At 40.0% G+C, this 16462-nt stretch overlaps 1 protein-coding gene across 1 annotated transcript in view; it reads left to right on the forward strand.

The window, feature by feature from the left end:
• Positions 1-16462, forward strand: part of COL23A1 (collagen type XXIII alpha 1 chain) — a 303080-nt gene that overhangs the window by 168498 nt on the left and 118120 nt on the right. The gene's annotated exons all lie outside the window — the stretch shown is intronic.

The following is a 16462-nucleotide window of genomic DNA, read 5'->3' on the forward strand; positions in this document are numbered from 1 at the left end:
GAAAGTCAGTAAGAATTTAGCCTGCTCTCCGTTTTTATTTTCCCTAAGGCTGTTTTCTTCAGGAGTACAAACACTAATCTCTGGATCTGACTTACTTCCTGATAATTTACTAAAAACTTGTGAAATGGGCATTCATACTAAATAAAAGCATAGGATTTAAAAGGCTTCAATTAGCATCACTCTTGTCAGATTCAGCATAGCTAAATAAGACCCTATAGTTTATGGAGCAGCTTTTCTGTTGGGTCAGATGTTGACTTTGACATCTGTTTCCATCAGCTCTGCTGCTTTGATGGCAACTACTCAAAGAGCACAGGCAACTGTGAAAGAAACTCTCAATTCAATTCATTCCGTATTTATATAATAGTGTCATTTCCTGGCAGAAGGAGTTCATTGGAATTTGTAAACTAATCTATGCATTTCTGATAACAGGGATAGAACTTTCAGCAGTGTTTCAAGGAATATATTTTAAGACCCTTAAAAGCATTGCCTCTTATTAATATTCTATTTGCCAAAGAACTCTCTTAAATCTCCACAGAAATCCAGTGTTTTTATGCATAGTTTCATGATATATGTATAATAAACATTTTATAGATCTTAAAAGGAGAAATGTTTTTATATATGCAAAAACCATTCACTGAACACTTTCTTCTGTCACCACAGAATACTGCTGGAATCCATTAAAATGCGCACAGCCTGCATTTGACACACACACTGATTGTGTTACATACTTTAATGCTCTAAACATGTCATAGGGTTTCAGGGTCTTTTTAAAGATTATTTATTAATCCAGTGAATCAATTTAAACATAGGGTAATAATATAAGATACATCATTCTTATTGGTTATATGAAGTGTTACTTTAGAAAATAAAATTTGATACCATAGTTTGGCTTTGTGGTCCATAACTGAGAGCTGAACTTGCAGCATGTTTTTGGTTTTTGAGGGGGGCAGGGTTCTTCAGTCTTGAGCCCACACTTAAATAAAAATTAAATGGCCTCTTTTTTTGGAAATAAATATATACTTGCACGGAAATAATTTCTAGGGTTGTTCAAGTATTTGGATTAAACTTTCATAAGCATCATGTGGTTAGGGTCCCTCAGTTATATCACTTTAGAATTGTATGTTTGTATGGCAGCCCACCTCAAAACTGCCCATACCTAGAAAGCTAGCAGGTAGAGATAAGGCGTTAGCTATACCCTTCTACCTCACAAGGTTACTATTCTTCAGTGGTTTGCTGCTGTTGTTGCAAGGATCTTAGCAAACCATCTCCTACCTATATCCGAGGATACACTTCCTGAATCCCAAAATGGTTTTCAACCTTCTAGAAGGACAGTGGATATGATTTTCACTGCTCGACAGCTTCAAGAAAAATGCAGAGAGCAAAACCAACCCCTGTATATGGCATTTATTTACCTGACTAAGGCCTTCAACACTGTCCTTCTGAAAATCGGCTGCCCAGATAAATTTGTGAACATCTTTCAGCTCCTCCATGGTAATATGACAGCAACAATTGTGGATAACAGTGGCTCTCTAAGTGAAACATTCACAGTGGGATCAGGTGTTAAACAGGGGTGCATTATCACCCCAACTCTATGTATTATCTTCATCTCCATGATCCTTCACATTGTCGAAGGGAAACTCCCCATCGGGGTAGAAATCATATATCCAAAAGAGGGAAAGTTCTTTAATCTGAGTAGGCTGAAAGCAAAGAGTAGGGTTACCATAACTTCTGTCATAGAGCTTCAGTATGCTGATTACAATGTAGTGTGTGCACACTCAGAGGGTGACCTCCAAACCATCCTAAATATTTTATGGAAAGCTTGGCCTATTGCTCAACATCCGAAAAACCAAAGTGCTTCACCAACAAGCACAAAACAAGCCCTCTGCAGCGCCCACAGTTGGGAAGCCCAGCTACTCTTCCCCCCTCCCTTTTTAGTCAGGCATACATAGAAAAGTGTAAGCCTAGAGCATGTGAATCTGACAGCAAGTTAGACTGATGTTCCATCAATTCATGTATGCATGAATTACGCAGATACATGTATTGAATCCCTCCCTAAGAAAACAGGAGCATAGTTGTTTTCTTAATAATTCTGCTTGAGACTCAAGTCCTCATAATGCTCCCTCATTTGTGCTCATTTGGTAGAGGACCTTGAGGAGCCATGTGATGGAGAGTCTAGACACCATTGCATTGGAACTTAACTAGCTATTGTAGTGAAATCTTTTCTCTTGTCCCTTTTCTATGGGCTGACTAGTGCCGAAAACAAAGCCTTGCAGACTTTGTGTCTGTCTCAAGATTTATTTTGGATTTAACAAGAAGCAGAATTCAGATTGTTGTGTTGCAAAAGAAGCATTAGACACTAATTTGATTTTATTTAAAATCCAGAGACACAAGGAGGCTGGCATCACATCAGTAAAATATGAAGTATCTTGTCACTGCCCTTGTTTGTGGGAATTGTAAGACAAAGAACTCCTGTTGCTCTGTTGCAAAGGTTTTACATGCAGCATATGCAATATGTTGCATGAAACTGTTCTTCCTAGAGCAAGTTGCTTATGCAGTATTTCTTCAGCACTCTTAACAAGCGTCCCGTTGTTGGTTGTTTCTGAAAATTTTAGTAGCGTGCAGATATTCATCAATGGTTGTACTTAGATTTACCTCCTGTGGCCACAGTACTTTACTAAAGTAGCGACTTTTGTCGCTTGTTATGCATTAAATTATCAACAGCAAATATCCAGTTCTACCAGAAATTGTGTCATACTGATGGGTGGTGCTTTTAGGAAAAAGAAAGTAATGTTATGTAAAATTACATGAGTGGAGATACAGCAGCAGCCTACAGTGGTTGTGGTATTTTCCCCCTCTTCTTGCTTCCTGTTTCTCCAAATACAGTGGTACCTCGGGTTAAGAACTTAATTCGTTCTGGAGGTCCGTTCTTAACCTGAAACTGTTCTTAACCTGAGGTACCACTTTAGCTAATGGGGCCTCCTGCTGTTGCTGCGCCGCCGCTGCGCGATTTCTGTTCTCATCCTGAAGCAAAGTTCTTAACCGAAGGTACTATTTCTGGGTTAGCGGAGTCTGTAACCTGATGCGTCTGTAACCCGGGGTACCACTGTAGAGGTTTCTACCTGAGTCAATAGTCAAATCATTGTTATTGTATAAGTGAAAATAATCCAAATACATATAGCTGGTTTAATAAAGTGGCTTAGAGACTCTGCTAAATCCTTTGTTAAAATCTCACCTCCTCCATTAACTTACTAGGTGGCCTAGGACAAACAACTCTTTTTCAGCAGCCTATCTGGAAATAATAATATTGACCCACCTTATAGGGCTGTTGTAGGAATTACTGAAATAATATAATTCTACTTGCCTTGTCAACTCAGAAAAGCTAATATTTAGTTATTTGATAATTTGGTTTATATATTTCATACACACATGTCTAGATTCATTTATTTCATCATTAGAAGCATCCAAGATAATTGACTGAACTGCTGAATGCAATTTTTGTCAGAAGTTTAGATTGTTCAGTTAATGTTTGTCATATGGCTGAAAGGTAGTTAAACACACTGAGAATTCAGGAACTGGGCCTGAACACCAGAACATGAGAATGACTGCTTAAGTGAAAGTCTGCCGTAAAAGTTTTAGCCTCTTTGTGTTTGTTGTTCAGATTTTTTCATTGTGCTTTTCATTCCATTATCAAGAATAAAAATGAGCATGGCACTTAGGCACAAATGTAACTGTTGAGTTTGGGCCAGAATTCCTTTTACTGCTCTTATGTGAAATGAAAGCCAAACAGCTGCTTGTAGCTTAGGTTTGACTTAGCAGCCTAATGCAATTGCCCTGCTCTCCAGTTTGAGATGAGCAACTGCTGTGCCATAGACTGGGACAGCTTACCTGCTCCCAATTTGTGAGAACAAAGTAGTTTGATACATAACTTTGTATGGGTCAATGGATTAACATTTTTCTATGTAACCTAAACCTCAGTGTGAGAACCAAAAATGATTTGCACTCACTGTTGTTTCCCCCCGCCCCCCCGTGCAACTTCACAACAGTACTGGGCAAACTAAAGAGTCCTGTTCCCTCTTTGCACCGGCCCTCCAATCACATCCCAAAAACTATAAAATGTTGTCAGAGAAGAACATGCTATCTTGTTCATGATGCACTTAAGGATAGCCTGGTCTTTAAACTCTCATTTTAAATTTCCTGTTCTGTCACAGCCTTACCGTCTTAATAGGGCCTAGTGTGCCTTGGGTGTGCTCTGTTAACTTTTGGGGGCATACATATTGTTTAAATTACATGTGTGTGAGCTTTATCTAGTAAGTGCAGACAAAAGCCATAGGCACTTATGACCTAAGATCTTATTGGAGCATTTCCTCAAGCACAGGGGTCAGCAAACTTTTTCAGCGCGGGGCCGGTCCACTGTCCCTCAGACCTTGTGGGGGGCCGGACTATATTTTGAAGGGAAAAAAAGAACGAATTCCTATGCCCCACAAATAACCCAGAGATGCATTTTAAATAAAAGCACACATTCTACTCATGTAAAAACACGCTGATTCCCGGACTGTTTGCGGGCCGGATTTAAAAGGTGATTGGGCCGGATCCGGACCCCAGGCCTTAGTTTGCCTACGTATGCTCAAGCACTTCTAGTTTGCTCTCAGTTAAGTTTGCTGTCCTATGTACATTTCACCATAAGAGCCATTGAACTCTGTGGGATTTACTTCTGAGTAAACATGCACAGGATTGCATTGCATGATAGGGTAGGTATGGGGGGGGGCAGTTGTTACTACATTTTTTTCTTCAACTTTGTATTCCAATCAGATAAGATAGAGAAAAATTTCTCAAGCCAAACCAATGTTGTTGTTTTTCTCCTTGTTGTTTAGTCGTCAGAGGTGTTCAAGAAACTGAATAATAAGGTGACCTCACTAAAGCAGAATAACATTTTACATGAGCTAAAAATATCAAAATGAGTGTCTCCTTTTCTTTTTATTTAGGAAGATTAGTCACACTGCAGAGATGAGTCTGGAGTCTTTGCTGCAGATGTGGAGGTTGGGGCTTAGCAAAGGGTGGGGGGAATTTCTTGACTGCTTGGGACCTGTTTCAACAGACCATCACCCATCAGAATCTTCCCATGCCAGTGGATCCCAAGCTCTCCTTGCTAATGCCAGCAGAGTACTTGGGAGCTCCAAGGTATTCACTTCATGACTATAGAATATTCCTAGTCAGTTTCCATGCCTGAACTGGCATGTTGTAAATACTGGCAGAGTCTCCCAGCCAGAACCCTCTTAGAACCCTGTCTTAGTTTAAAGCTATTAGTTCCTCTTTGCCTGTTTCAAATCCTAGCTAGTTTCTTCGATGTAATAATCTTGTTCTCATACCAAATCTAGCATAAGTTCCTTTTTCATAGATTCCTTGGAATAAGCAGCATCTCCCTGCTATTTCCGTTCTGTCAAGCACTCAGGTATCAAATACTATTTGTTGATAATCATCAAGCACAGAATATTTTAGAGGTAAGTTATAGCCTTTTATTTTCCTTGGCTCAGATATTATCACACTTTAACCTACAGTTAATGAAGTCTGCATCATCGTTTCAATGCTTCCCTCATGATAGTATTGTGAGCCTTATTCAGGTTTTAGGGGGTGGATACTATCTATAAAATCATGTTTTATATTTGAGGCAATACTATACTTTGCCACTTATTAATAATAATTTTTATTGTACATCTGTAAAGGGACCCCGTGGATCTTGCTCTCTTTTGTCCTTAATAATTTTGTAATGGATCTCCTGCTTGAGTTAATAACACAGTATCCTATATGATGCTCAGGAGCCCTTTTGTACTCTTCTAATTTTGAATTAAATTCTCAAATTACAAGGGGAATCCCTTATGTTTGCTACCCTTTCTTACCTTGTAAGAAAATGCATCACTTGCAAACACTGATAAAAGGGATGATGTGCAGATTTTGACACTCTCAATAAGATATAATATTGATGCTCGTATAAAGATTCATATTTCCCAACTCCTGCTTTTGAAACTGTGTGCTCACTCTGAGGGGGAATCATAATTTGATGCAGCTCCCCTGTAGTTTGTTTGAAATTTAAGTGTAGCCACTTAAAAATCATATGCATGGATAATCTGCAACAAGTACTTACTACAATGAAATTGTAGAAAATTGTTTATCTAGAATGAATGGGTAATTATATAGGAAGATGAAGTTTACAGTAATTTTAAATAAGAATACAATTTGAAACTGCATCTTTTGCAACAGATCCAAAGCCTTTGTTGAGAGCCACTGCTCTCAGTAAGGGTACATGAATTGGTTAAGAATTCTAGGAGTTACCTGTAATAATGCTTTTTTTCTGGGAAGATTACTTATTTGACTCCACTTGCTCTTCAGGATTTTTAAAGGGATAGCTATGATTAGAAAATTAGCTTCGCTCTGTGATAGCTGGCTTAAAACTACAAAGCTTTGATAAGGAATTGGCAGTATGTCTGCATTCCCACACAGTCACATACTGAATCTTTGCATTGTAATCTCTTGTACGTGCCTTACGCACAGAGAAATCTGATTTTCAAAGAGGCTGAAGAGGAAGGGTTATTACATACATATTGAGTACTAAATGTGTTGCTGAAGGAACATCAGAGTTCTGTTGTGCCTCAATATTTACGGCATATGAAGTCATGGAAGGGGGATTTGTTTTTTAACACCATTCATCAAGTAGACAACTGTTAGGAATGGGAAATAATCAATGTGGGAATTCTTTTAACAGCTAGTACTGTCCCAATTGTTCATAACTCAGATTTGTACAACATGACACTATAGGAATATAAATAAAAGCCCAAAGACAGGCAAATTGTCCCCCCCCCGCCCCCAGATTTATTTTACCCTATAATTGTGCAAATTAGATGTTTGTCTTCAAACAAAGAGTGAAAAAAGATTTCTTCCCATTTTAGCAGGAAAGTTGTGAAAATACATTTTATAAACTGGGACAACATGGGCAGAAGACAACTTAGGGCAAGTGGACTTGTGCTTGCATACTGGGACTTCATTTTCATCTCCTCCCTCTGCAGCCCTCCCACATGCCTCAAAGATCTGCTCCAGAGGACGTTCCAACCCCCTGGCACTGTGGATGGGAGCTGCATGGGGAAGGAGAGGATGTTACATGAGCAGAAGCCCGTTACACATGCACACAGCTAGTCTTGGATATGACCCGATGAATTGCAGCTTTGATGTTTAGTCATTTAGTCTTCGGCGATCAGCCTTCTTTATGGTCCAGTTCTCACTTCCATACATCACTACTGGGAAAACCGTAGCTTTAACTATACGGACCTTTGTTGGCAAGGTGATCTCTCTGCTTTTTAAGATGCTGTCTAGGTTTGTCATTGCTTTTCTCCCAAGAAGCAGGTGTCTTTTAATTTCGTGATTGGGTATAAATTGGAGACTTTCTGTGCAAATGTAAAGTTAATCTTTAGAGTCTGAAAAATGCTAACAAATCAGTAGTATTCTTCTGAAATAAAAATAATAAATGTAATGAGTGCTTATGAGAAGTGTTACCCTAAGTACTATTCTTTCCCCACCAACACAATAAAACCAAATTCAGGAAAGCATGAGAGAAGCCTGACAGGGGCTGTTACTGATAAAAGGCAAGGTCCAAGCAGTAGTACAGATTTGCCTGCTGGCCAAGTGAATGAAGAGACCACCCTGCCCATGCAGACTGTCTATGCAAAACTGGGAGGGGAATGAGAAGGAAGTACCAGGGTCTACATGGCTGCTGCAGGCATGCTGCACAACAGGCAAAAATTGATTTCCTACTTTTGGGAGTCCTACTTTCATCATATGTGATTTATGGAAGCTCCATGTGATCATGGAGTCACCTGCACCATTTTGTCATTCTAGTGTTTGCTGGGTGCTGGTATGGGATGACTTTACATTATTTAGATGACCCATGTATCTGAATTTTCCATGTATTTAACTCGTATTAGTCTCCAGAGTCGTGCAGCACTCAAGTTGCAATTGGAGGCTTGAAGAGTCTCCAGCTAAGGAGCTGGACAAGGAGCCAGACCAAATTGGGGGCTTTGAGCCAGCTGTTGGAAATCAGGAGACCACTGCACCTGAGGCTGTCAGATAGAAGAACCTCATGTACCACCAGGGCCTGTAGGGTGCCTTCATAGGTGGCTTCCCCTGAACCTTAGGAACCAAATTCCTCGCACAGTTCCATACAAGTACAGTGGTGCAAAGAGTGGTACAAAGGAGGCTATGGAATAGAGGAGGAGCACTTATCTTCAGGCCAAAGGGTTGGCCCTTTTAAGAATCTGAAGTTTTCAATAAGGAAACAAAATCTAGGAGAGCTGATCTGGAGGCAGAGACTTAAACCTATCTGTGCCCTTACAACTCCTGATCTGCCTTGCCATGTGCAACCTGGTATCAGATGAGAACACAACATTACTGATGAGGAGCCTAACCACATTTTTGGTGCCTGCCTTGCTACATTGGTAACATGGGAGTTATGCCTAGTTCATTACAGAATTTGAGGTAGAGTCGCTTCTGTAGTTTATTTGTCAATCAGATGTGGTGCTTGAAGGGATGCAAGTCATTAGTTAAGAGTTCAACCCATGCGTGTTCTGGCTGGGGAAAGTTCAGGCCATCTGGGACCACTGACTGGGACTTGTTTTTCCCCTGCACCAGAAATCAGCTTTATCCAGGCAAAATAAGTATCTCCTCCCAAATCTGGGCCTCTGACACTATTTGACAATGTTAAGCTTTCCCAGTTCTGGGCCTCTTAACAGACATTACACTACAATAATAATCTTTTTTCTACAGTCATGGAGGCTCAAAATTTTTCAAAAGGAGCTGGAGGATTCTAGGAATTTTAATTTTGTGCCTGGAAGACATAGGACACAGTTCATTAAAGTTATGTCCCTTTATATCGCATTGATTTAATAGAGAGAGCCAACTTTGGCTGTATTGTCCTCATTCTTTTGTATGTAACTTCCTCAATATGAAGAGTACAACACATATGTAGCCAATATTTTATCTGTTATGTTTGAAATTATATTGAAAATGATGGCTTTTAGTGCTAGAACAAACATACTTTTCCAGTCAACAAATTTGTAGTATTTGTTTCAATGACAGACATCTTGAATTTTTTTGCAATGAGAGGTGGTGAAATTTAAACAAATCCAGATTGTTTAAGCTTTTGTATCTAATTATATTTAGAATGGCTTGCTTAATCAGAAAAAATGTGCTGCTTTATCATATCATAGCTCAATTAAGTGTTTGTGTCTACTGTAATAATCTGACTGGTGAGCCTCAAAATGTGTGGTTTTTTTCTGCAGAAACTGCATCCTTAGGAACATGACAGTGTCAAATGGCTGATCTGAGCTGGGGTCAAATTTCTCTTGGCTAACAAATTACTGTACCTTGAGAATGGTAGAACACACTTAACAGTTCATATTCTGCCACAGCAAAATTACCGGTATATTCTCAATATACTTTCCTTACAAGTATATTTATAGAGAAAGGTTTTTTTGGAATCATGCTTCATTCAGAATCAGACTTCAATATCCCTTACTCTAAAAAAAAAAAAAACAACCCCAAAAGTACTTGCTGGTGAATTTTCTTGTTAATGGTACAGTAAAGGTCCAAATGAAATATATTGTACATGCTGAACTCATTAAGATGGGAGTAAAACAGAAGGAAAATATGATGCATTCTTTGAAGTCCACAGTGAAGACTTCTTAACAGGTTTCTGAAAATTATACAGGGATGCCATGGTGACATTGAAATAACACAAATCTGTTTGAATTGTGAAACAGGAAAGCTATAATTTTCATCCCTTATAAAATGAACTCTAGCTGTTAGTGTCAGCCTTGTTGCCATCCTGAGACTCACTGTCAGGAACTATTTGTCCTCTCATCCACCCCTTGTAGATTCCGGGCATCTTGGACAGTTAGCATGTAACAAATTTTTATTACATTAATTTGGCTGTGAATTGTGATAAAAGTCCTAGAAGTCATCATCATTCTTTAACGATGTTTTTGCAAATGTTCATGTATGAAAAAATGCAACATGAATTTGATAAGAGTGGATGCTATGTAAATGACGTCACTCTTGAAGATGTGGACAATTATACAGTAGTGCATTTGAGATTTACTGTCTTCAAACTGTTGCTTTCATTCATGTACATAACTTTATTGTTTATTTCAATTCCAAGAATTAAGAAAGTAGGCTAAAGGGGCTCTAAGAAAATAAAAGTGAAAAATACAGGAAAAATCAATGCATGAGATCCAACATAGCACAAGTTGGTGTCTGCTTGCGCAGGGAACCTTCTCCTTCCTCTCCTCCCCCTTGCAGCCCCCCCCCAACTAGTTCCAAAGGGCTGGGAAAGATTCTAGAGCAGATCGGGGGGGGCACACAGAGAAACTGAAAGGGGGGACAGTAACCAGAAGTCCCCCTGTTGTACAAGTGGGCAGACATCACTGGATGTCTCACAAGTTTGTCAAATGAATTGTTGGTTTCAAACGGCAGTGCTTATTGTAACAAAAAAGTTGATGTGCAGAAAAATAATGGTCTTGCCAAAAGGATGAAATTAAAAGCTATTTCAGCAGCAACTACACCCTTTTTGCTATTGTGTAGCTTTCTACAATCAATGCTGAACATGAATCTCCTGTTTTTACTTGTGTGTTGCTCTTTGTGGCTTAATATCTATGATTAAATACATTATAAACAACCTGTTATATGGTAGAGTAAGCAATTTAATCATGATTGAAATAATGACTTCCCTAAGTTTTGAAACTATTCATTTTCCAGATTTACTTAAAGTTCTTGCATCAACAGGAAGTAGCCTAGAATTATGCATGCTCATTTTTTAAAAAAAAAAGTTGAAATCCCTACAACATGCTCACAGTGCAAACTAGTTTATCTCTGAAAAAAATTCTGTATGCATCCTTTGTGGAATTATTTAAGGCAACCCTAAGGAATCTGTTTTTTAACACAGTGCAAGTAGGTGAGTAGGTACCACTGTGGCAGGAAGGTAAATGGCGTTTCTGTGCGCTATGGTTTCTGTCATGGTGTTCCGTTGCGACAGAAGCGGTTTAGTCATGCTGGCCATATGACCCAGAAAACTGTCTGTGGACATACACCAGCTCCCTCAGCCTGAAAGCAAGATGAGCGCTGCACCCCATAGTCGCTTTTGACTGTACTTAAGCATCCAGGGATCCTTTACCTTTTTACCTACTTGACCCTGAGTGAAATCTAATGCTACTATCCCACTTGCAGAGGCATCAACTAGTGTAAGAGGAAGGAGGCAATTTTCTCTGGTGCCCCCTTCCCACTGCAGCCTCTTACTCCACCTTCCATGCTATTCTGGAGCAAATATTTGGGGTTGCATGGGGAATCAGAACATTGCCTCTCATGTTAGCAGATGTTTCCACAAAAGCAAAAGTTGTTCCACAAGTGGGACTGTAGCAATGGATCCCCCCCCCAAAAAAAGGCATAATATTGCAAAATCAATTCCTGTAGTTTGCTCTCAAAAATGCAAATGGCTAGAATAACTAGATTGTCCTCACTTATTCTTAGGAATTGCAACACATCACGCACCATATGCTTGTCTTTCACTGTTGAAACATACTCCATGGTTGCAGGTTGAAAATGAATACTTCAATCTTTACAGTCTTTCACTTGTTCAGTTTACTTCTTTCAATTTTCATTTGTTTTGTTTGTTTAATATCTATACTGCCCTTCATCCAAATATCACAATATAAAAACAATAAAATATGTCCCACGATAACAAACAAAAACAATAACACCACATCACCACACACACACACACACACACACACACACACACATATTACAGGGCTAGCTGACTAAAAACTGAAAGTTCTTTTGTAACTTAATTTATAAATGATGTAGTAAGAATTGAAGTCTTTCCATTACTATCTCATCCCCATCATTGATTAAGACAACAAAAATTATATCATCTGTATCCATTAAAATACAGTGGTGCCCCGCAAGACGAATGCCTCGCAAGACGAAAACTTGCTAGACGAAAGGGTTTTTCGGTTTTGCGTTGCTTCGCTAGAGGAATTTCCCTATGGGCTTGCTTCGCAAGACGAAAACGTCTTGCGCTTTTTTCTTAAAGCCGCTTGAAGAGGCACAGTTGCGACGGACCGTGCTTCGCAAGACGAAAAACATTGCAAGACGAAAAGACTCGCGGAACGAATTATTTTCGTCTTGCGAGGCACCACTGTAGTGATTTGCTGCGGGCCTTTAAAAAGTTTAGTCACATTAAAATATTGTAAACTTTTAAAAGCAAGCAAACAAGCATTGCTAGTTTTACATATCTAGAAGTAATATGATGGGGTCTGAATTGGCATCAAATGCTAAAACTTTCTTTAATACATGAAATTGCAAGCCTCACTGTGTAACAAAAGCGAGTGATCTCTCTAGTCATTATTTGAGTTTTCTGGTTTATACCAAAGTTGGTCCCAAATTAATGATCAAATGCTGAAGTAAAATCCAAAATTAAAACAAATAATAATGCAGTTTAATTGTATTTCTATATTTGTTACAAATAAACAGAGAAGTAGAACCAACGTTTGGCTTTTTTCTTTTCTTTTCAGCATCAAGTTTAAACAGAAGTAATGCTTGGAGGCTATGACAATCAAACAAATTGATATGTACCGTAGTCATTTTGTCAACTTTTGGTACAATGGTATAATAATTCAAGTACATTTGTTGATAATGTGTTATCTGGTTAATTTTAATGGAAGATGTTATTTGATCATATAGCTCTTGCTGTTTAGGGCATATGTACAGGACACTTCATTATGTGTGTCAGTTGTAATTAAGTTGCAGTGTCTCAGGATAAACTATCATGATTAAGCAAGCAACTTACCAAATATGAAAGTGAGCACCCTGCCCCAGCCAACACCATAAAACAGGCATAGGCAAACTTGACCCTCCAGTTGTTTTGGGACTACAACTCCCATCATCCCTGACTACTGGTCCTGTTAGCTAGGGATGATGTGAGTTGTAGTCCCAAAACATCTGGTGGGCCGAGTTTGCCTATGCCTGCCATAAAACGACCAAAAGCAGTTAATTCTGTGCATTCTGGGTGGACTGCATTTCTTATGTATACAGATTTAGCATATAAATTTTTATGGCCTCTCTGTTATCAGGATCTGTTGCTGTGTTCCAAGAATGCTTTCATTTGATTGTGGATCACTTAGGGCTACAAAACCATTAATCTGTTTGCAGCACAATTTTCAGCATGTTTATTCTGAAGTAGGTCCCACCAAGTTCAATGAGGTGCATCTGTTTATGATTATAGCTATGCGGCATGATCCAGGGTATATTTCATCTGAATGAATCCCAATAATCTTCATAATTTCTCCAATATGTAAACTTACTAATATCACATAAGCTAAAAAAAACTTTCTCCCAATTTTACATTAGCCGATTACATTGCTTTCATTATGCAAGTTGTGTTTTGTTGCTAATTGATTGCATTTTCCTCTACCAGAAAGGAGTTTTAAAAAAAAATTGTATTTCAGGGTTTTATAAATACCGTATTTTTCGCTCCATAGGACGCACTTTTTCCCTCCTAAAAAGTAAGGGAAAAAGTCTGTGCGTCTTATGGAGCGAATGTGTGTTCCCTGGAGCCAAATCGCTGTTGTCCTGTGCTCCTGGGCTGCTCTTTGGGGGTGGGGGGAGGAGCCAAGGTGCTCTGCCCGCAGCCTCTGCTTTCCCCGAAGTCCCGACAAGGTTTGCAAGCAGCGGGAAGGCTGTGCGCTCCCAGGCTGCTCTTTGGGGGTGGGGGGAGGAGCCACGCGGCTCTACCGGCAGCCTCTGCTTTCCCCTGAAGTCCCGACAAGGTTTGCAAGGTTTGCACGCAGAGGGAAGGCTGTGTGCTCCTGGGCTGCTCTTTGGGGGTGGGGGGAGCAGCCACACTGCTCTGCCTACAGCCTTTGCTTTCCCCTGAAGTCCCGACAAGGTTTGCAAAGTTTGCAAGCAGAGGGAAGATTGTGTGCTGCTGGGGTGCTTTGTGGGGGTGGGGGTGGGGAGCTACACTGCTCTGCCTACAGCCTTTGCTTTCCCCTGAAGTCCCGACAAGGTTTGCAAGGTTTGCAAGCAGAGGGAAGGCTGTGTGCTGCTGGGGTGCTTTTTGGGGGTGGGGGGAGGAGCCACACTGCTCTGCCTACAGCCTTTGCTTTCCCCTGAAGTCCCGACAAGGTTTGCAAGGTTTGCAAGCAGAGGGAAGATTGTGTGCTGCTGGGGTGCTTTTTGGGGGTGGGGAGCTACACTGCTCTGCCTACAGACTTTGCTTTCCCCTGAAGTCCGGACAAGGTTTGCAAGGTTTGCAAGCAGAGAGAAGGCTGTGTGCTCCTGGGGTGGGGGTGGGGAGCAGCAAATTGCTGTCTCTCAGTGCCTCCTAATTCAGCTGCAAAGGATTGTCTAACTGGATTCTGAGCTCCATTTGAAGTTTAAAAATAGTAAGTTTGGGGATTTCTTCAAGTAGCAGTTTTGGGGAAATAGTCATAAATACATGCAAAGCATCTCCACAAACCAGTAATAGTAATTTCAGCTAAAACTGAGCAGGTATCTGGCTCAGGAACAGTTTAAACTGCACAGCTATAACCAGACATCCTGTGTGTGTGGACCATGTTCCTAGTAGCTAATCTTTACTGCTGAAAAGAGGCTCTGATATTCCACTCCAACTCTATAATTCATTATACAAATTCTTACAAGTACAGTCCACCTATACTAAACCAAAAACATTGTGTTCTCTTGGTATTGAATGGAAGCTATTTATCTGCCCTCTTTTCCTCCTCTGTTCTTTGCTCAGTCACTCCATTTTGAATCTTCCTTTCAAAACAACCATGCCTGTTTTGAGAAAACTTCAGAGATTTAGGAACTGGAGCACAATCATTTGATCTTTAGCTTCACAGTATTTTAATATTCTTTTGGAAGCCGCCCAGAGTGGCTGGGGAGGCCCAGCCAGATGGGCGGGGTATAAATAAATTATTATTATTATTATTATTATTATTATTATTATTATTATTATTATTATTATCATCATCATCATCATCATCATCATCATCATCTTTTTGCTGTTCCTCCATACTCCAAGCACTTCTCATTTGCACAGCCCTGGTTTCTCTCCCTGACTATTAATATTCTTGATTAATAACAGTAAAATGCTCAAATTTTAGTTTTTGTGACTGCTGCCAATACTAACTTCCCAGTGATAATGAAAACAGCTACATTATAATGGAATGTGTCCTTTTTCCATTCTCATCATTATATACCATGGCTCGCTTTAAAGCAGCAAAGTGGACAGGAGCCACACACTTTGCTGTTTTAAATAGTTTAGTACAAAATTTGAGTCAGATTTTTTTTCTTGTTTTCCTGCTCTAAAAACTTGGTGCGTCTTTTGGTCAGGAGCGTCCTATGGAGCGAAAAATACGGTAAATGAAAACAAGGACTGTAACCTCAAGAGTATGGTAGATTCCAGACACTTTAATATATGTTACCCTGTTCTCCACAACTTCCACCCAAGAGTATGCTTTTTGATTAACTTTCATTTATCATTTATTCTTCTAACACTTATGGCATTTGTGTCCAGTTGGCGCATGAGACTCACAGGGGAAGCAGGTAGTGCCCAACCACAAGTCCAACAGAGAGCATACAAGACCTTGGACAGCTCCTTAGAGCTCTGCTAAAGCAGCTACAACAGACATTTCTTCTACAAGGAGCTAGGGAAAGTAAACATGTTTAGACTGAGCAGGCCTAAAGTGTGGTAGGCTCTGCCTTTCTAGAGGAGCTGGCTGGCTGGCTGATTGACTGGCTGGCTGGTTAAAGGGCTTGTGCTTAATTGACGTCTCAAGGTTGGAGAGACAGAGGCTTATCCTCTGAGTCTGAGAGTGGCGGCAGGACTGTGTTCTCTATACTTAAATAAGGTACTGGTGGTTCTCCCCCCCCCCCCAAGTCCTCCACCACGCAGTGCAAGGTCTCAGGGTCATAACAATTTGGAAGAGAGTTGTTGTTTTTTTGTGGTGGATTATCTGTTGCCAATGAGACTTTCCACAAAATGTTTCATTGTAGAGTTCCTGTTCAGAATTCCACCCAATCCATTCCATTTCCTCTCCACATTTTCCATTCTCCCTTATCCCACAACAGTCAAGCATTATTCCATGCCTAATGAGCATGCTTGGTCCTCATCAGGCTAATACATGACTTGTTTCTCATTTTGTCCTTGTAATACCAATCTAGGTTTGGTTAGTGTTATGTAGTTGAATAGGATCCAAAATGCAGCAGTCTGATTGGTCCTAGAACAATAGTATTCAGAATGCAGCAGTCTGATTGGTCCTAGAACAATGCAGTAGTATGATTGGTCCGCAGGAGCCACCCAATCCAGCTCCAGGTGAAAGTGAATCTACAACCTGATTGGCCTACAGGAGAATCCCAGAAT

The sequence above is a fragment of the Podarcis bocagei genome (genome assembly GCF_964188305.1).
Source record: "Podarcis bocagei genome assembly, chromosome: 2".
Classification (NCBI taxonomy): Eukaryota; Metazoa; Chordata; class Lepidosauria; order Squamata; family Lacertidae; genus Podarcis; species Podarcis bocagei.